The sequence below is a fragment of the Rhinoraja longicauda genome, unplaced genomic scaffold, assembly GCF_053455715.1.
Source record: "Rhinoraja longicauda isolate Sanriku21f unplaced genomic scaffold, sRhiLon1.1 Scf000353, whole genome shotgun sequence".
NCBI lineage: Eukaryota > Metazoa > Chordata > Chondrichthyes > Rajiformes > Arhynchobatidae > Rhinoraja > Rhinoraja longicauda.
The window spans coordinates 45,135-66,843 of NW_027601571.1; the positions used below are offsets into that span (position 1 = coordinate 45,135).

Genomic DNA, 21,709 nt, shown 5'->3' on the forward strand with positions numbered 1-21,709 from the left:
GTGCTGGAGCACGGGCAGACAACCTTTGTTTTGGACATGGGGGGCCGGCCGGAGGCCGTGTCAATTGACCGCCTGAAGCCGGCCCACTTAGACCGACCAACCGGTGCGGGTGGCCGAGCCTCGGCCACGAGGTCGCCCCCCTTTGCGGGTCCCACCGCCTGTCCCTCCAACTGTGCCTCCGCCGGCCCCTCTGTCGACCGATTACCGTACGCGGTCCGGTCGGGTTGTGCGACCACCAGTGCGTTTCGTGCCTCCGGATCTGGGGGGGGTACTGTGGCGGCTCCCAAAGGTCGGGCCATACGACTACCGACCCCTCGGCACGGGAATGGACCAGTCCCGGGAGGCGGTCCTGGACTCAGGTATATAAGGACAAGGTTTGGGCGCCAAGCCATTCCGGCAGACTAGACCCGTCTGAGACCCACGATACAATAAATATACCTTCCCGAAATACCTGGCTCCTTGCCTTTATCGACGCGCTACACTATCGTATTTACTTCCACCACCACCCACGCAGTATGTTCCAGGCACAAACTGCCCTTTGAGTAAAAATCTTGCCTCCCATATCTCTTTAAAACTTTCCCCCTCTCTCATCTTAAAGCCATGCCCTCTAGTATTTGACATTTCAACGCTGGGAAAAAATATATCATCTACCCTATCTACGCCTCTCAGAATTTTATCAACCTCTATCAGGCCTCCCCTCAGCCTCTGATGCTTCAGAGAAAACAATCCAAGTTTGCCTAATCTCTTCTTACAGCTCTTCTTCTTCTTAAGCCCTTGGCTCCTCGGTCTTTCGAGATCTCCCCAGTTGAACCACTCCCAGACATTTGTGCCTGGACCCCTCTTCTCCAGCTGTTCCTGGGGCCACCTCTTTTCCTTTTTCCTTGGGGGTTCCATTTCAGGGCTTGCCGGGTGATGTTTGTGGCGCGTTTTCTGAGGGTGTGTCCAATCCAACCCAATTTTCTCTTTCAAATTTGTAAATCAATGGGATCCTGGCTTAGCTATTACTCCTTAATCCAGGCATCATTCAGTTTACAACTCAGCGGTATGAATATAGACGAAATGTGTAGGAAGGAACTGCAGATGCAGAGACACAAAAAGCTGGAGTAACATATGTCCTTTGAACCTTTGGGGTAAGATGGTTCTGGATCTGGCTTTAGAAACAAGGAACTGCAGATGCTGGTTAATATATAAAAGGGCACCATGTGCTGGAGTAACTCAGCAGCATCTCTGGAGAACATGGATGGGTGATGTTTCGGGTCGAGAGCCTTCTACAGACTAAAGAAGGGTCTCGACCTGAAACATCACCCACCTTTTTTCTCCAGATTTACTCCAGAATTTTGTATCTATCTTAGGAAAGATTTAGAGGGATACAGGCCCAATGCGGGCAAATGTCAAGTCAAGTCAAGTCAATTTTATTTGTATAGCACATTTAAAAACAACCCACATTGACCAAAGTGCTGTACATCAGTTCAGGTACTAAGGACGAACATACAATGGCACACAAACATAACAGCACATACATAAACAGTTCACAGCACCCCCTCAGAGGGCCTCAAAAGCTAGGGAGTAGAAATAGGTTTTGAGCCTGGACTTAAAGGAGTCGATGGAGGGGGTAGTTCTGATGGGGAGAGGGCCATCTTGGTCAGCACAGACGGGTTGGGCCGAAGGGCCTGTTTCTGTGCAGTATGATTATGGCTATCTATGACTAGTTCAACATTTGTTCCAAACTCCTGTCTAAACATGGTTCTCAAAACGTTGCTGGATATGAAATAAACTGGATATTACAGTTCAAGATGTATCACCAGATGAATTTACTTTTTCTAGGAATGGATCCATTATCGCAAAGTGTACCCTAGAGTATGGAAATACCACCACACCTCCCAATGGGTCAGAAGTGGTGAGACAATTGGTTAATAGTTTAGCAAATGGCACGGATTTAGGAAACGTCACACTTATTCCAGGGACCATCAGTTCTGGTGGTAAGTGTTATAAATTATGCTGCAAATTTCACAATGCAAGAGCTACCTGATTGTTGCAAAGACTGATGTACATGGATAGGACAGGTTCGGAGGGATATGCACCAAAGGTGGGACTAGTATAAATGGGGCACGTTGACTAGTGTGGGCAAGTTGGGCTGAAGGGCTTGTTTCCACAATGTATCACTCTGTGACACTAACCAGCAGGTTGAAGTTGACTGGTCAATGTTTCTCGTAAAGGTGAAAGGGGTCGGAAATAAAGGTTCCAAAGAGGAAATTCCTCCCACATCCCTCCATAACATTAATAATGTTGTCACCCTGTGAATCAATTGAAAAAAAACTTGCATTAGAGTATGTTCCTTTATAGTAAGTCACAGGGTGATGGAGAGATTTAGTGGCTCTTCGGCCCAGAGTCCATGCCAACTATCAATTACCCATTAATCACATTTTCTGTTCTAACCACCTTCTTGTCAATTCCCTCCAGATTCTCCACTCACCTGAATGAATGAATGAATGAATGAATGAATGAATGAATGAATGAATGAATGAATGAATGAATGAATGAATGAAAACCTTATCGTCACATGAGACAAGTCACAGTGAACTTCTATCCTTGCATACCTTGGCCCCCATCCCTGTACCAGTTCCCCCTTCGTTCTTGCCCCCCCCCCCCCCCCCCACGGCGGTCCCCCCATTTTAGAAGGATGAGAGGAGATCTTATCGAAACGTATAAGATTATTAAGGGATTGGACACGTTAGAGGCAGGAAACATGTTCCCAATGTTGGGGGAGTCCAGAACAAGGGGCCACAGTTTAAGAATAAGGGGTAGGCCATTTGGAACTGAGATGAGGAAAAACTTTTTCAGTCAGAGTTGTGAATCTGTGGAATTCTCTGCCTCAGAAGGCAGTGGAGGCCAATTCTCTGAATGCATTCAAGAGAGAGCTAGATAGAGCTCTTAAGGATAGCGGAGTCAGGGGGTACGGGGAGAAGGCAGGAACGGGGTACTGATTGAGAATGATCAGCCATGATCGCATTGAATGGCGGTGCTGACTCGAAGGGCCGAATGGCCTCCTCCTGCACCTATTGTCTATTGTTCTTCAGGGCGGTCCCCCCACGCCAGGTCCTCCTTTGTTCCTTCCCGTGGCAGCGACTTCCTTACTTCACGGGGACGTCTCGCCCGTCGGTCGGCGCCATCATCGACCGCCGCTGTGACCTCTCAATGAAATATGAGATGCTGTTCCTCAAATGATTCTGGGTGATCAGCCATGATCATGTTGAATGGCTGTGCTGGCTTGAAGGGCCAAATGGCCTCCTCCTGCACCTATTTTCTATGTTTCTATGTTAATTTGCGTTGTGCCTCTGACAGTGGAGGAGGCCCAGGATAGGAATGTCAGTGTGGGAATGGAAGGGGGAGTTAAAGTGTTTAGTCTAAATAACGTCCAAAAATTAAGTATCAGTATAATGTGGAAAATTAACGTGACAAATGCTATGCAAAGCTTCCCTGGGGGAATGGAACACATTGGGTAAGGCTCAGTGGTCGGAAGCCATTATATATATATATATATATATATATATATATACATACATATATATATGTATATATATATGTGTGTGTGTGTGTGTGTGTGTGTATATATATATATATATATTCAGTCTGAAGAAGGGTCTCGACCTGAAACGTCACCCATTCCTTCTCTCCCGAGATGCTGCCTGACCTGCTGAGTTACTCCAGCATTTACTACACCAAGAACCTTGGGGCAAAGACTATTCCCAACCCATTGTAACTGTCCGTCTTTAGTTTTTTAGTTTTAGATGTACAGGCCCTTCGGCCCACCGAGTCCGTACCAACCAGCGACCCCCGCACACTACACTATCCTACACACACTAGGGACAATTTACATTTATACCAAGCCAATTAACCTAGAAACCTGCACGCCTTTGGAGTGTGGGATGAAACCGAAGATCTCAGAGAAAACGCAAGCAGGTCAAGGGGAGAACGTACAAACTCTGTACGGACAGCACCCGAAATTGGGATTGAACCTGGGTCTCCGGCGCTGTAAAAGCTGTAAGGCAACAACACTACCGTTGTGCCACCGTGCCGCCCACAAATGTCTAATGTAACTGCACCAAAGGCAGATATGCCAAAGAAACAGAATTCCAGTAATGCAAGCCTGGTACCCAGGCTTAATGTGTGACATGCTACTGGAGTCCAGAGTCCTAGTTTCACCTGACATAGATAGTGCAATAATACTCAGATATCAGTCTCAAAAGGACGTGAAGGTACAGAAACTGGACCTAACAGGACACAAATAGAGCAGAAAATTGTGGGTCGTGGGATGATGCAAGTATTAATGTCAGAGGGAAGATTAAAATGAACTTTCCAAAAGACAAAAATTATGAACTAATAATGTTGTTTTCCTCAATCAACATTGTACCACCAGATTCCGCACAATCACAATTCTCCAGTACAACTGAATTACCAACTACATCTGGACCAACAACTGCCAGTACAACAGAATCACCAACTACAACCACGCAAAATCGGGTTGTAGCTAATGTCCCACTCTCTTTCAGTGTTGTTGGTGATTTTGAACCAAGCTTAAATAATCGAAGTTCCCGCAACTTCCGATCCTTGGCTGCCAGTATTACAACTGGGGTAAGTTCCCTTATTCTGTGTTGATCTATTTATTAATCTCTCGTTGATCCTATTGTTTTTACGAAACAATGCCTTAGAACTTCATTTATCCCAGGAGGGAAATTGATCTGCAGACAGTCATAGAAACACAAAATACATGAAACATGAAATTAAAGTGACGAGCAGAAAGGATGGGGGATGTGCAAAGATTGGGGATGGGGGAGGGGGAAGGTTGGAGGGTGGGGGGGGTGTGGAGGGTCAGTCTACCCCACGACAGAAGGGGGAGGAATTTGATAGCCACAGGGAAGAAGGATCTCCTGTGGCGTTCTGTGCTGCATCTTGGTGGGACCAGTCTGTTGCTGAAGGTGCTCCTCAGGTTGACCAGTGTGTCACGGAGGGGGTGAGCTGTATTGTCCAGGATGCTCTGCAGGAGATGCTTTGAGGAGCATCCTCCCCTCCAAGACCACCTCCCATGGACCCCATATGGATCTAGCTGCCAGAGGAGGTCGCTGACAGGTTTTGGTGCGTTCTTTATCATTTTCTCATTTAGTAAGGAATACAGCCTAAGTATTACTGTAGATATGTTTAATGGCATATTTTCTTTTAGTGTGCTTTAAGTATGAGAAGGTGCAGGAGAGTAATGTTGCATCTCTGAATCTCCAAGGAGATTTGCCGAGTGGATTTTCCTATCTTAAGCCACGTTGACAGAGACAGAGCCATTTCAATCTTTCAAAGGAAAAATGCAGAGTACAATTTTGGGAAAATGTTGTGCAAGGGAACTGGCTGAGTGATGTTGACTGGTTTGCCCCACTGGTTGCTAGCATGGGCCAGCTGGGCTGAACGGCCTCCTTCCCTGTCTTTATGTTCCGTGAGTCTAATACTTGTACAGGACTGAGCAAATGCTTCAGTGATGATGAATGACACAAAGTGCAGGAGTAACTCAGTAGGTCAGGCAGCCTCTCCAAAAGACATGAATAGGCAATGTTTCAGATTGGGACCCTTCTTCGAACTCATTGTCCCGACCCAAAATATCACTTATTCACGTTCTGTCGAAATTCTAGGACAGCGCTGTGGTGCAGTGGTAGAGTTGCTGCCTCACAGCGCCAGAGGCCCGAGTTCAATCCAGACTACGGGTGCTGTCTGTACGGAGTTTGTACGTTCTCCCCGTGATCGCGTGGGTTTTCTCCATGTGCTCCAATATCCTCCCACACTCCAAAGACGTACAGGTTTGTAGGTTAACTGGCTTTTGTAAACATTGTTCCTAGCGTGTGGGATAGTGATGGTTTACAGGGTTTGCTCTTTGGCGCGGAATCGATGGGCCAAAGGGGCAGTTTCTGCGCTGTATCTCTAAACTAAACTAAACTAAAAGCCAGATAGACACAAAATGCTGGAGTAACTCAATGGGTCAAGCAGCATTTCTGGAGAGAAGGAATGGGCGACGTTTCGAGACGAGACACAAAACGTCACCCATTCTTTCTCTCCAGAGATGCTGCCTGACCCGCTGAGTTACTCCAGCATTTTGTGTCTACCTTCGATTTAAACCAGCATCTACAGTTTTTTTCTTAAACTAAATTCCACCTGAACTGCTAAGTCATTCCAGCACTTTCTGTCTCCTTTTTAAACCAACATCTGCTGTGATACACGTCTCTTTAAACCTTTTGCATGTAATATTAAGCGTCCTGAAATGGACCTCAAGAGTCAAGAGAGTAAAAAATGTTTAATTGTCTTATTTACAAGGGGAATTTATGACAAGGTCTATATACATCATACCAGGGAACACCAGGGGACACCTTTCAACTGTCCTGCCAACTTCCTAAGTTCAGTGAGAGCCATCTCATCAAATAAAAAAACATTACCTTCTACTATAAAGTCATTCAAGTAGAAAGAGGTTCTCGTATTTTTATTGTGTGCTTTGAACTTAAACCTTCCTGACTCATGTAGCACGGAAACAGACCAAGTCATTCATGTTAACCAATATGTCCCATTGAAGCAAGTCCCATTTTCCAATATCTACCCCATATTCTTTATAACCTTTCCTATACTTGCACCTGTCAGGAAAAGTCTCGACTCGAAACGCCTCCCATTCCTTCTGTCAGATATGCTGAGTTACTCCAGCATTTTGTGTCTATCAAGTGTCTTTCATATGTTGCTATTGTACCTCCCTCAACTACCTCCACTGGCAGCTCGTTCCATCTGGGATTCATGGGAGGGGGTCTTGGAGGGGAGGATGCTCCTCAAACTGCAGAGCATCCTGGACAATACAGTTCACCCTCTCTCTCCATGACACTCTGGTCAACCTAAGGAGCACCTTCAGCAACAGACTGGTTCCACCAAGATGCAGCACAGGGCGCCACAGGAGATCCTTCTTCCCTGTGGCTATCAAACTGTACAACTCCTCCCCCTTCTGTCGTGGGGTAGACTGAATCACCCCCCCAATTTTTGTACATCTCCCAATCCTTTCCACTCATCATTTTGATTTCATGTTTCGTGTATTTTGTGTTTCATGACTGTTGGCAAATCAATTTTCCTCCTGGGATAAATAAAGTTCTATCGTATTGTATTGTATCGTATCGTATCATATACTCTCTGAGTGAAAAAGTTGCCCCTCAGGTTCCTATTAAATTTCCCCTCTCACCTTAAACCTATGTCCTCTGGTTTTTAATTCCCCCACTGGGTAAAAGACTGCATTAATCCTATCTATTCCTCTCATGATCTTATACACCTTACAGAACCAGGGGCCACAGTTACAAATAAGTGGTGTGTCATTTAGGACTGAGATGAGGAAAAAACTGTTTCACTCAGAGAGTTGTGAATCTGTGGAATTCCCTGCCACAGAAGGCAGTGGAGGCCAAATCACTGGATGTTTTCAAGAGAGAGTTAGATTTAGCTCTTCGGGCTAACGGAAGCAAGGGATGGGGGGAGAAAGCAGGAATGGGGTACTGATTTTGGATAATCAGCCATGGCGATGTTGGCTCAAAGGACCAAATGGCCTTCTCCTGCACCTATTTTCTATGTATCTATGTTTTTATGTTTCTATATTTCTAAGGTATAATTCTCCAGAGAAAAAAACATGTCTAGCATGCGCTGCTTTAAGCTGCAGGGCTGTGGAACAACTAGCTGAGTGGGGTAACACACTGTAGGTGGTGGCTAACTGCTTGCTGTGCCTATTTGTTCCGATTTTGAAACTGATGTATGAAATGCTTTGGGTAGGAGAAGCAATGGAAGTGGCTGGGAAGTCAAGCCACCTGTCTCTTTAAATTATCCTCCCTGCTCCCACTCTGATTTGTTTGCCTTTTGACAAAAGTTCAGTCTAGTTTGTTGTCTTGTGTACAGAGGTACAGTGAAAAGCTTTTGTTGCGTGCTATCCAGTCATCGGAGAGACAGTACACAATGGCCGGTGATATGGCCACTCAAAATGTTAGTTTGGTTAACAACTCTTAGTTTTGCAGTTTATTTATCAAACGATTGCAAATGAATCCTCATAGATGTATTTCTTTTGCAGCTTGATGCTGTGTACAGACCGGACCCAAATTACCGTCGAGCAATAGTCAATAATTTCAGGTAAGGAATAAACAATTTGCATCTCTTGGCTGTGGGTAGTCAATCAACTTAACATTTTTTAACCTCAACCTAAAGGGAGTGCAAATAGAAAAAAATTCAGGTCCACTGCATGGAACCAACTAATGGCTGGAGTCCTGCCATTAGACCACAGAGGTTGATAATAGAAAATATACCCTAGAACACAGTACAACACAGGAACAGGACTTTCAGTCTGAAGAAGGGGCTCGACCCGAAACATCACCCATTCCTTCTCTCCAGAGATGCTGCCTGTCCCGCTGAGTTATTCCAGCGTTTTTTGTCTATCTTCGGTTTAAACCAGCATCTGCACTTCCTTCCCACACACTGGAAAAGGCCACTATGTTGTCCATCCAAGTAAACCCAACTACCTCCACGTGGTATACACCGATCAGCCAAAACATTATGACCACTGACGGGCAAAGTGAATAACATTGGATCGCGCCCTGCTGCGTATGGGGCTGCACATGGAGGACCAACAGCATATTAGGCAGGTGGTCATAATGTTTTGGCTCATCAAGACATAATGTTTTGGCTGATTGGTGTAAATCCATCTATTCCCAGCCTGTATATGTCTCTGTCTTAATGCCTCTAACATTGCTATCGTATTTACTTCCACCACCACCCACGCAGTATGTTCCAGGCACAAACTGCCCTCTGAGTAAAAATCTTGCCTCCCATATCTCTTTTAAACTTTCCCCCTCTCTCATCTTAAAGCCATGCCCTCTAGTATTTGACATTTCAACGCTGGGAAAAAATATATCATCTACCCTATCTACGCCTCTCAGAATTTTATCAACCTCTATCAGGCCTCCCCTCAGCCTCTGATGCTTCAGAGAAAACAATCCAAGTTTGCCTAATCTCTTCTTACAGCTCTTCTTCTTCTTAAGCCCTTGGCTCCTCGGTCTTTCGAGATCTCCCCAGTTGAACCACTCCCAGACATTTGTGCCTGGACCCCTCTTCTCCAGCTGTTCCTGGGGCCACCTCTTTTCCTTTTTCCTTGGGGGTTCCATTTCAGGGCTTGCCGGGTGATGTTTGTGGCGCGTTTTCTGAGGGTGTGTCCAATCCAACCCAATTTTCTCTTTCAAATTTGTAAGTCAATGGGATCCTGGCTTAGCTATTACTCCTTAATCCAGGCATCATTCAGTTTACAACTCAGCGGTATGAATATAGACGAAATGTGTAGGAAGGAACTGCAGATGCAGAGACACAAAAAGCTGGAGTAACATATGTCCTTTGAACCTTTGGGGTAAGATGGTTCTGGATCTGGCTTTAGAAACAAGGAACTGCAGATGCTGGTTAATATATAAAAGGGCACCATGTGCTGGAGTAACTCAGCAGCATCTCTGGAGAACATGGATGGGTGATGTTTCGGGTCGAGAGCCTTCTACAGACTCTAAAGAAGGGTCTCGACCTGAAACATCACCCACCTTTTTTCTCCAGATTTACTCCAGAATTTTGTATCTATCTTAGGAAAGATTTAGAGGGATACAGGCCCAATGCGGGCAAATGTCAAGTCAAGTCAATTTTATTTGTATAGCACATTTAAAAACAACCCACATTGACCAAAGTGCTGTACATCAGTTCAGGTACTAAGGACGAACATACAATGGCACACAAACATAACAGCACATACATAAACAGTTCACAGCACACCCTCAGAGGGCCTCAAAAGCTAGGGAGTAGAAATAGGTTTTGAGCCTGGACTTAAAGGAGTCGATGGAGGGGGTAGTTCTGATGGGGAGAGGGCCATCTTGGTCAGCACGGACGGGTTGGGCCGAAGGGCCTGTTTCTGTGCAGTATGATTATGGCTATCTATGACTAGTTCAACATTTGTTCCAAACTCCTGTCTAAACATGGTTCTCAAAACGTTGCTGGATATGAAATAAACTGGATATTACAGTTCAAGATGTATAACCAGATGAATTTACTTTTTCTAGGAATGGATCCATTATCGCAAACTGTACCCTAGAGTATGGAAATACCACCACACCTCCCAATGGGTCAGAAGTGGTGAGACAATTGGTTAATAGTTTAGCAAATGGCACGGATTTAGGAAACGTCACACTTATTCCAGGGACCATCAGTTCTGGTGGTAAGTGTTATAAATTATGCTGCAAATTTCACAATGCAAGAGCTACCTGATTGTTGCAAAGACTGATGTACATGGATAGGACAGGTTCGGAGGGATATGCACCAAAGGTGGGACTAGTATAAATGGGGCACGTTGACTAGTGTGGGCAAGTTGGGCTGAAGGGCTTGTTTCCACAATGTATCACTCTGTGACTCTAACCAGCAGGTTGAAGTTGACTGGTCAATGTTTCTCGTAAAGGTGAAAGGGGTCGGAAATAAAGGTTCCAAAGAGGAAATTCCTCCCACATCCCTCCATAACATTAATAATGTTGTCACCCTGTGAATCAATTGAAAAAAAACTTGCATTAGAGTATGTTCCTTTATAGTAAGTCACAGGGTGATGGAGAGATTTAGTGGCTCTTCGGCCCAGAGTCCATGCCAACTATCAATTACCCATTAATCACATTTTCTGTTCTAACCACCTTCTTGTCAATTCCCTCCAGATTCTCCACTCACCTGAATGAATGAATGAATGAAAACCTTATTATCACATGAGACAAGTCACAGTGAACTTCTTTCCTTGCATACCTTGGCCCCCATCCCTGCACCAGTTCCCCCTTCGTTCTTGCCCCCCCCCACGGCGGTCCCCCCATTTTAGAAGGATGAGAGGAGATCTTATCGAAACGTATAAGATTATTAAGGGATTGGACACGTTAGAGGCAGGAAACATGTTCCCAATGTTGGGGGAGTCCAGAACAAGGGGCCACAGTTTAAGAATAAGGGGTAGGCCATTTAGAACTGAGATGAGGAAAAACTTTTTCAGTCAGAGTTGTGAATCTGTGGAATTCTCTGCCTCAGAAGGCAGTGGAGGCCAATTCTCTGAATGCATTCAAGAGAGAGCTAGATAGAGCTCTTAAGGATAGCGGAGTCAGGGGGTATGGGGAGAAGGCAGGAACGGGGTACTGATTGAGAATGATCAGCCATGATCACATTGAATGGCGGTGCTGACTCGAAGGGCCGAATAGCCTCCTCCTGCACCTATTGTCTATTGTTCTTCAGGGCGGTCCCCCCACGCCACGTCCTCCTTTGTTCCTTCCCTTGGCAGCGACTTCCTTACTTCACGGGGACGTCTCGCCCGTCGGTCGGCTCCATCATCGACCGCCGCTGTGACCTCTCAATGAAATATGAGATGCTGTTCCTCAAATGATTCTGGGTGATCAGCCATGATCATGTTGAATGGCTGTGCTGGCTCGAAGGGCCAAATGGCCTCCTCCTGCACCTATTTTCTATGTTTCTATGTTAATTTGCGTTGTGCCTCTGACAGTGGAGGAGGCCCAGGATAGGAATGTCAGTGTGGGAATGGAAGGGGGAGTTAAAGTGTTTAGTCTAAATAACGTCCAAAAATTAAGTATCAGTATAATGTGGAAAATTAACGTGACAAATGCTATGCAAAGCTTCCCTGGGGGAATGGAACACATTGGGTAAGGCTCAGTGGTCGGAAGCCATTATATATATATATATATATATATATATATATACATACATATATATATGTATATATATATGTGTGTGTGTGTGTGTGTGTGTGTATATATATATATATATATTCAGTCTGAAGAAGGGTCTCGACCTGAAACGTCACCCATTCCTTCTCTCCCGAGATGCTGCCTGACCTGCTGAGTTACTCCAGCATTTACTACACCAAGAACCTTGGGGCAAAGACTATTCCCAACCCATTGTAACTGTCCGTCTTTAGTTTTTTAGTTTTAGATGTACAGGCCCTTCGGCCCACCGAGTCCGTACCAACCAGCGACCCCCGCACACTACACTATCCTACACACACTAGGGACAATTTACATTTATACCAAGCCAATTAACCTAGAAACCTGCACGCCTTTGGAGTGTGGGATGAAACCGAAGATCTCAGAGAAAACGCAAGCAGGTCAAGGGGAGAACGTACAAACTCTGTACGGACAGCACCCGAAATTGGGATTGAACCTGGGTCTCCGGCGCTGTAAAAGCTGTAAGGCAACAACACTACCGTTGTGCCACCGTGCCGCCCACAAATGTCTAATGTAACTGCACCAAAGGCAGATATGCCAAAGAAACAGAATTCCAGTAATGCAAGCCTGGTACCCAGGCTTAATGTGTGACATGCTACTGGAGTCCAGAGTCCTAGTTTCACCTGACATAGATAGTGCAATAATACTCAGATATCAGTCTCAAAAGGACGTGAAGGTACAGAAACTGGACCTAACAGGACACAAATAGAGCAGAAAATTGTGGGTCGTGGGATGATGCAAGTATTAATGTCAGAGGGAAGATTAAAATGAACTTTCCAAAAGACAAAAATTATGAACTAATAATGTTGTTTTCCTCATTCAACATTGTACCACCAGATTCCGCACAATCACAATTCTCCAGTACAACTGAATTACCAACTACATCTGGACCAACAACTGCCAGTACAACAGAATCACCAACTACAACCACGCAAAATCGGGTTGTAGCTAATGTCCCACTCTCTTTCAGTGTTGTTGGTGATTTTGAACCAAGCTTAAATAATCGAAGTTCCCGCAACTTCCGATCCTTGGCTGCCAGTATTACAACTGGGGTAAGTTCCCTTATTCTGTGTTGATCTATTTATTAATCTCTCGTTGATCCTATTGTTTTTACGAAACAATGCCTTAGAACTTCATTTATCCCAGGAGGGAAATTGATCTGCAGACAGTCATAGAAACACAAAATACATGAAACATGAAATTAAAGTGACGAGCAGAAAGGATGGGGGATGTGCAAAGATTGGGGATGGGGGAGGGGGAAGGTTGGAGGGTGGGGGGGGGGGTGGAGGGTCAGTCTACCCCACGACAGAAGGGGGAGGAATTTGATAGCCACAGGGAAGAAGGATCTCCTGTGGCGTTCTGTGCTGCATCTTGGTGGGACCAGTCTGTTGCTGCAGGTGCTCCTCAGGTTGACCAGTGTGTCACGGAGGGGGTGAGCTGTATTGTCCAGGATGCTCTGCAGGAGATGCTTTGAGGAGCATCCTCCCCTCCAAGACCACCTCCCATGGACCCCATATGGATCTAGCTGCCAGAGGAGGTCGCTGACAGGTTTTGGTGCGTTCTTTATCATTTTCTCATTTAGTAAGGAATACAGCCTAAGTATTACTGTAGATATGTTTAATGGCATATTTTCTTTTAGTGTGCTTTAAGTATGAGAAGGTGCAGGAGAGTAATGTTGCATCTCTGAATCTCCAAGGAGATTTGCCGAGTGGATTTTCCTATCTTAAGCCACGTTGACAGAGACAGAGCCATTTCAATCTTTCAAAGGAAAAATGCAGAGTACAATTTTGGGAAAATGTTGTGCAAGGGAACTGGCTGAGTGATGTTGACTGGTTTGCCCCACTGGTTGCTAGCATGGGCCAGCTGGGCTGAACGGCCTCCTTCCCTGTCTTTATGTTCCGTGAGTCTAATACTTGTACAGGACTGAGCAAATGCTTCAGTGATGATGAATGACACAAAGTGCAGGAGTAACTCAGTAGGTCAGGCAGCCTCTCCAAAAGACATGAATAGGCAATGTTTCAGATTGGGACCATTCTTCGAACTCATTGTCCCGACCCAAAATATCACTTATTCACGTTCTGTCGAAATTCTAGGACAGCGCGGTGGTGCAGTGGTAGAGTTGCTGCCTCACAGCGCCAGAGGCCCGGGTTCAATCCAGACTACGGGTGCTGTCTGTACGGAGTTTGTACGTTCTCCCCGTGATCGCGTGGGTTTTCTCCATGTGCTCCAATATCCTCCCACACTCCAAAGACGTACAGGTTTGTAGGTTAACTGGCTTTTGTAAACATTGTTCCTAGCGTGTGGGATAGTGATGGTTTACAGGGTTTGCTCTTTGGCGCGGAATCGATGGGCCAAAGGGGCAGTTTCCGCGCTGTATCTCTAAACTAAACTAAACTAAAAGCCAGATAGACACAAAATGCTGGAGTAACTCAATGGGTCAGGCAGCATTTCTGGAGAGAAGGAATGGGCGACGTTTCGAGGCGAGACCCAAAACGTCACCCATTCTTTCTCTCCAGAGATGCTGCCTGACCTGCGGAGTTACTCCAGCATTTTGTGTCTACCTTCGATTTAAACCAGCATCTACAGTTTTTTTCTTAAACTAAATTCCACCTGAACTGCTAAGTCATTCCAGCACTTTCTGTCTCCTTTTTAAACCAACATCTGCTGTGATACACGTCTCTTTAAACCTTTTGCATGTAATATTAAGCGTCCTGAAATGGACCTCAAGAGTCAAGAGAGTAAAAAATGTTTAATTGTCTTATTTACAAGGGGAATTTATGACAAGGTCTATATACATCATACCAGGGAACACCAGGGGACACCTTTCAACTGTCCTGCCAACTTCCTAAGTTCAGTGAGAGCCATCTCATCAAATAAAAAAACACTACCTTCTACTATAAAGTCATTCAAGTAGAAAGAGGTTCTCGTATTTTTATTGTGTGCTTTGAACTTAAACCTTCCTGACTCATGTAGCACGGAAACAGACCAAGTCATTCATGTTAACCAATATGTCCCATTGAAGCAAGTCCCATTTTCCAATATTTACCCCATATTCTTTATAACCTTTCCTATACTTGCACCTGTCAGGAAAAGTCTCGACTCGAAACGCCTCCCATTCCTTCTGTCAGATATGCTGAGTTACTCCAGCATTTTGTGTCTATCAAGTGTCTTTCATATGTTGCTATTGTACCTCCCTCAACTACCTCCACTGGCAGCTCGTTCCATCTGGGATTCATGGGAGGGGGTCTTGGAGGGGAGGATGCTCCTCAAACTGCAGAGCATCCTGGACAATACAGCTCACCCTCTCTCTCCATGACACTCTGGTCAACCTAAGGAGCACCTTCAGCAACAGACTGGTTCCACCAAGATGCAGCACAGGGCGCCACAGGAGATCCTTCTTCCCTGTGGCTATCAAACTGTACAACTCCTCCCCCTTCTGTCGTGGGGTAGACTGAATCACCCCCCCAATTTTTGTACATCTCCCAATCCTTTCCACTCATCATTTTGATTTCATGTTTCGTGTATTTTGTGTTTCATGACTGTTGGCAAATCAATTTTCCTCCTGGGATAAATAAAGTTCTATCGTATTGTATTGTATCGTATCGTATCATATACTCTCTGAGTGAAAAAGTTGCCCCTCAGGTTCCTATTAAATTTCCCCTCTCACCTTAAACCTATGTCCTCTGGTTTTTAATTCCCCCACTGGGTAAAAGACTGCATTAATCCTATCTATTCCTCTCATGATCTTATACACCTTACAGAACCAGGGGCCACAGTTACAAATAAGTGGTGTGTCATTTAGGACTGAGATGAGGAAAAAACTGTTTCACTCAGAGAGTTGTGAATCTGTGGAATTCCCTGCCACAGAAGGCAGTGGAGGCCAAATCACTGGATGTTTTCAAGAGAGAGTTAGATTTAGCTCTTCGGGCTAACGGAAGCAAGGGATGGGGGGAGAAAGCAGGAATGGGGTACTGATTTTGGATAATCAGCCATGGCGATGTTGGCTCAAAGGGCCAAATGGCCTTCTCCTGCACCTATTTTCTATGTATCTATGTTTTTATGTTTCTATATTTCTAAGGTATAATTCTCCAGAGAAAAAAACATGTCTAGCATGCGCTGCTTTAAGCTGCAGGGCTGTGGAACAACTAGCTGAGTGGGGTAACACACTAGGTGGTGGCTAACTGCTTGCTGTGCCTATTTGTTCCGATTTTGAAACTGATGTATGAAATGCTTTGGGTAGGAGAAGCAATGGAAGTGGCTGGGAAGTCAAGCCACCTGTCTCTTTAAATTATCCTCCCTGCTCCCACTCTGATTTGTTTGCCTTTTGACAAAAGTTCAGTCTAGTTTGTTGTCTTGTGTACAGAGGTACAGTGAAAAGCTTTTGTTGCGTGCTATCCAGTCATCGGAGAGACAGTACACGATGGCCGGTGATATGGCCACTCAAAATGTTAGTTTGGTTAACAACTCTTAGTTTTGCAGTTTATTTATCAAACGATTGCAAATGAATCCTCATAGATGTATTTCTTTTGCAGCTTGATGCTGTGTACAGACCGGACCCAAATTACCTTCGAGCAATAGTCAATAATTTCAGGTAAGGAATAAACAATTTGCATCTCTTGGCTGTGGGTAGTCAATCAACTTAACATTTTTTAACCTCAACCTAAAGGGAGTGCAAATAGAAAAAAATTCAGGTCCACTGCATGGAACCAACTAATGGCTGGAGTCCTGCCATTAGACCACAGAGGTTGATAATAGAAAATATACCCTAGAACACAGTACAACACAGGAACAGGACTTTCAGTCTGAAGAAGGGGCTCGACCCGAAACATCACCCATTCCTTCTCTCCAGAGATGCTGCCTGTCCCGCTGAGTTATTCCAGCGTTTTGTGTCTATCTTCGGTTTAAACCAGCATCTGCACTTCCTTCCCACACACTGGAAAAGGCCACTATGTTGTCCATCCAAGTAAACCCAACTACCTCCACGTGGTATACACCGATCAGCCAAAACATTATGACCACTGACGGGCAAAGTGAATAACATTGGATCGCGCCCTGCTGCGTATGGGGCTGCACATGGAGGACCAACAGCATATTAGGCTGGTGGTCATAATGTTTTGGCTCATCAAGACATAATGTTTTGGCTGATTGGTGTAAATCCATCTATTCCCAGCCTGTATATGTCTCTGTCTTAATGCCTCTAACATTGCTATTATGGCGGCTCCCAAAGGTCGGGCCATACGACTACCGACCCCTCGGCACGGGAATGGACCAGTCCCGGGAGGCGGTCCTGGACTCAGGTATATAAGGACAAGGTTTGGGCGCCAAGCCATTCCGGCAGACTAGACCCGTCTGAGACCCACGATACAAAAAATATACCTTCCCGAAATACCTGGCTCCTTGCCTTTATCGACGTGCTACATTGATGACCTCGACGGTCCATTCATTAGGATGGGCACAAAAGCAAAAGCCGACCGCCCGTCCGGCTCGCAGGCCGACCATGGCCCCAGCTGTCGACGCGGTAGGAATCAAGCTCCCGACCTTCTGGACCACCCGGGCTCGCGTTTGGTTTTACCAAGCGGAGGCCCAGTTCCAGCTGCAGGGCATCACAGTGGATAACACCCGGTTTTTCCACCTGGTGGGAGCCCTTGACCAGGACACGGCCGAAGAGGTAACGGAGTTCCTCCAGGACCCACCGGCCGACGGTAAATATGAAGCCCTTAAGGAGCTGCTGCTCCAAACCTACGGGCTAACCCGAATGGAGCGGGCCGAAAGGCTCCTCCACATGCCAGGCCTCGGTGACCGGCGCCCATCTAGCCTCCTGAAGGAGATGGTCGCGCTGCTCGACGGGCACAGACCGTGCCTGATGTTTGAATATACATACCTGCACCTGCTGCCGGCCGACATTCGCCTGCAGCTCACCGACGCCTCCTTTGCAGACACCCGGGCCCTCGGCAGGCGCGCGGACGCGCTGTGGGCGGCGCGCCGTGATGACGTCAGTGCGCTTAACGTCACTCGAGAAGCGCCCGATTTTCTCCGGTCGGGCGGGGGAGCTGTGGAAGGAGTGACAGCTACGTCCCGGAGGCCTGCGAGATCGCCCCCGGTGGCCATTGCGGGTCGTGCACCTGCAGTCCCACACCAGCAGGCTCCAGCCAGCACCAGCAAGAGGTACTGGTGTTATTACCACCAGCGCTGGGGTGCGGCAGCCCGACAATGCCGCCAGCCGTGCACATTTCCGGAAAACGCCCGGGCCGGCTACCAATAGTCCCTGCGGTGGCCGGCCAGATTCACCGCCTCTTCGCCTGGGATCGGCGGTCCGGGAGCCGCTTCCTCGTGGATACCGGGGCGGAGCTGAGCGTCCTGCCCCCTTCGCCGCTGGACATTCGTTCTGGGAAGCGGGGGCCCATCCTCACCGCGGCAAATGGGAGCATTATTCAAACATATGGCGTCCGCACGGTCCACATCGTTTTCGGCGCCAGTCATTTTACGTGGCTGTTTACGATCGCCGACGTCTCCCAGCCGTTGCTCGGGGCCGATTTTCTGCGGGCGCATTCTCTCCTCGTGGACGTCAGGCAGCAGCGCTTGGTCCACTCCGCCACGATGGAGCCCATCGCGTTGCGGCTGAATGACCCCATTATACGCCCGCTGTCGTCCGTGGACTCCCATTTCGCTCGGGTGCTGGCGGACTTTCCGGATATTATGGCCCCGCAATTCCGGTCGTCGACCCCCAAGCATGGGGTGTACCATTATATCACAACTACCGGCCCACCCCTCCACGCACGAGCACGCCGACTCCCGCCTGAGAAACTACGCCTGGCACGACAGGAGTTCCGCACGATGGAGTCCTTGGGGATCGTCCGCCCTTCCAACAGCCCATGGGCATCTCCACTCCACATGGTCCCCAAGGCAAACGGGGGCTGGAGGCCTTGCGGGGATTATCGGCGGCTGAACGTCGCTACCGCCGAGGACCGATACCCCGTGCCCCACATCCAGGACTTCAACGCCCATTTGGCTGGGGCCACGATATTTTCAAAGGTGGATCTGGTGCGAGGTTACAACCAGATCCCGGTCCACCCGGAGGATGTACCCAAGACGGCAATCATCACGCCGTTCGGACTCTACGAGTTCGTACGGATGCCGTTCGGCCTCAAGAACGCCGCGCAGTCATTTCAGCGGTTAATGAACGGCGTGTGTCGCGGGCTGGATTTCCTATTTGTCTACCTTGACGACATGTTGGTAGCCAGCCGCTCGCGGCAGGAGCACTGTGCCCACCTCCGGCAGCTTTTCCAGCGGCTCAGCGAGCACGGGTTGGCCATAAACCTCGCCAAGTGCCGCTTTGGCGTGGCCACAATCGACTTTCTCGGCCACCGTGTGTCCTCGCAAGGAGCGGTTCCCCTGCCGGACAAAGTAGACGCCATCCGCCGGTTTCCCCGTCCATCCTCGGTGCGTGGCCTGCAGGAGTTCGTCGGCATGGTGGCCTTTTATCACCGGTTCCTGCCATCCGCGGCCCACATCATGCGGCCGCTATACGAGCTGCTGGCGGGCAAGCGTAAGACCGTCGTGTGGACCGACGAGGCCGTAACAGCCTTTGACGGCGCGAAGGAGGCCCTGGCTCGGGCTGTGCTGCTTGTTCACCCACGGGAGGATGCCCCGACAGCCCTTACGGTGGACGCCTCAGAGTTGGCGGTTGGTGCCGTACTGGAGCAACTCACGGACGGGGGTTGGTGCCCCCTGGCCTTCTTCAGCCGGCACCTCGACAACGCCCAGAGGAAGTACAGCGCTTTCGACCGCGAGCTCCTCGCCCTGTACCTGGCCGTTCGTCACTTCCGCTATTTTCTGGAGGGCCGCCCGTTCACCGCTTACACGGACCACAAGCCGCTCACTTTCGCCCTGGCAAAGGTCTCCGACCCATGGTCCGCCCGACAGCAGCGCCAGTTGGCCTACATATCAGAATTCACCACCTCCATCCGCTTTATCGAGGGGAAGGAAAACCGGGTGGCCGACGCATTGTCTCGCCCCGCCATCAATGCCGTGTTAGAAGTGGCACCCGGCATTGATTATTCTGCCCTGGCGGAGGCCCAACTAACGGACGGGGAGATGCCCGCCTACCGGACTGCCATCTCTGGCCTCCGCCTTGTGGATGTTCCCCTCGGCCCCGGAGCGACGACGATACTTTGCGATGTGTCGGCAGGTCAGCCGCGCCCCATCGTCCCGGCCGCGTGGCGCAGGAGGGTGTTCGACGTGGTCCACGGGCTGGCTCACCCATCCATCCGGGCAACGATCTCATTGGTAGCTGCGCGGTTCATGTGGCATGGTCTGCGCAAGCAGGTTGGCCAATGGGCCCGCACCTGCATTCCGTGCCAGACGTCAAAAATTCAACGCCACGTCCGGGCGCCACTCCAAGGGATCTACCCTGCCGCCGTTTCGACCACCTGCACGTGGACATTGTGGGCCCGCTCCCGCCGTCCCGGGGCATCACCCACCTCTTCACGGTGGTGGACCGCTTCACGCGGTGGCCGGAGGCCATACCACTGGCTGATACGTCTACAGCCACATGCGCTCGTGCGTTGGCCGCGCACTGGATTGCTCGCTTTGGTGTGCCGGTGGTCATCTCATCGGACCGGGGGCCACAGTTCACCTCCGAGCTGTGGCCGGCCATGGCCCACCTGTTGGGCGTGCGGCTGCACCACACCACGGCCTATCACCCGCAGGCAAACGGCTTGGTGGAGAGGTTCCACCGGCAGCTGAAGGCAGCGCTGAAGGCGCGACTCGCCGGCCCCGACTGGATGGACGAGCTACCATGGGTTTTGCTGGGCATCCGGACTGCGCCCAAGGAAGACCTGGCTTCATCATCAGCGGAGCTCGTCTACGGGTCTCCGCTCACGGTGCCCGGGGAGTTCGTGCCCTCGTTGCCGGGGCGAGAGGAACCGCCCTCATCCACCCTACAGCGCCTCTGAGAGCGAGTTGGCAAGCTCGCACCCGTGCCGACGTCCCGCCATGGGACATTCCGCCCTTACGTGCCATCGGCCCTCCAGGACTGCGCCTTTGTGTTCCTGCGCCGTGACGCCCACCAGGCGCCACTCCAGAGGCCGTATGAAGGCCCGTACCGGGTGCTGGAGCACGGGCAGACAACCTTTGTTTTGGACATGGGGGGCCGGCCGGAGGCCGTGTCAATTGACCGCCTGAAGCCGGCCCACTTAGACCGACCAACCGGTGCGGGTGGCCGAGCCTCGGCCACGAGGTCGCCCCCCTTTGCGGGTCCCACCGCCTGTCCCTCCAACTGTGCCTCCGCCGGCCCCTCTGTCGACCGATTACCGTACGCGGTCCGGTCGGGTTGTGCGACCACCAGTGCGTTTCGTGCCTCCGGATCTGGGGGGGGTACTGTGGCGGCTCCCAAAGGTCGGGCCATACGACTACCGACCCCTCGGCACGGGAATGGACCAGTCCCGGGAGGCGGTCCTGGACTCAGGTATATAAGGACAAGGTTTGGGCGCCAAGCCATTCCGGCAGACTAGACCCGTCTGAGACCCACGATACAATAAATATACCTTCCCGAAATACCTGGCTCCTTGCCTTTATCGACGCGCTACACTATCGTATTTACTTCCACCACCACCCACGCAGTATGTTCCAGGCACAAACTGCCCTTTGAGTAAAAATCTTGCCTCCCATATCTCTTTAAAACTTTCCCCCTCTCTCATCTTAAAGCCATGCCCTCTAGTATTTGACATTTCAACGCTGGGAAAAAATATATCATCTACCCTATCTACGCCTCTCAGAATTTTATCAACCTCTATCAGGCCTCCCCTCAGCCTCTGATGCTTCAGAGAAAACAATCCAAGTTTGCCTAATCTCTTCTTACAGCTCTTCTTCTTCTTAAGCCCTTGGCT

The 21,709-nt window shown here is 48.8% G+C and overlaps 2 long non-coding RNA genes across 2 annotated transcripts; both read left to right on the plus strand.

Annotated features, from left to right (window-relative positions):
* Nucleotides 1-1,858: 1,858 nt before the first annotated feature.
* LOC144590850 (uncharacterized) lies at nt 1,859-8,137 on the plus strand. The gene is made up of 3 exons (XR_013546593.1): nt 1,859-1,979; nt 4,418-4,632; nt 8,114-8,137. It is a non-coding gene; the product is annotated as an uncharacterized LOC144590850 (long non-coding RNA).
* A 2,024-nt stretch (nt 8,138-10,161) lies between these two features.
* On the plus strand, nt 10,162-16,378 carry LOC144590849 (uncharacterized). The gene is made up of 3 exons (XR_013546592.1): nt 10,162-10,282; nt 12,660-12,874; nt 16,355-16,378. It is a non-coding gene; the product is annotated as an uncharacterized LOC144590849 (long non-coding RNA).
* Nucleotides 16,379-21,709: the final 5,331 nt, after the last annotated feature.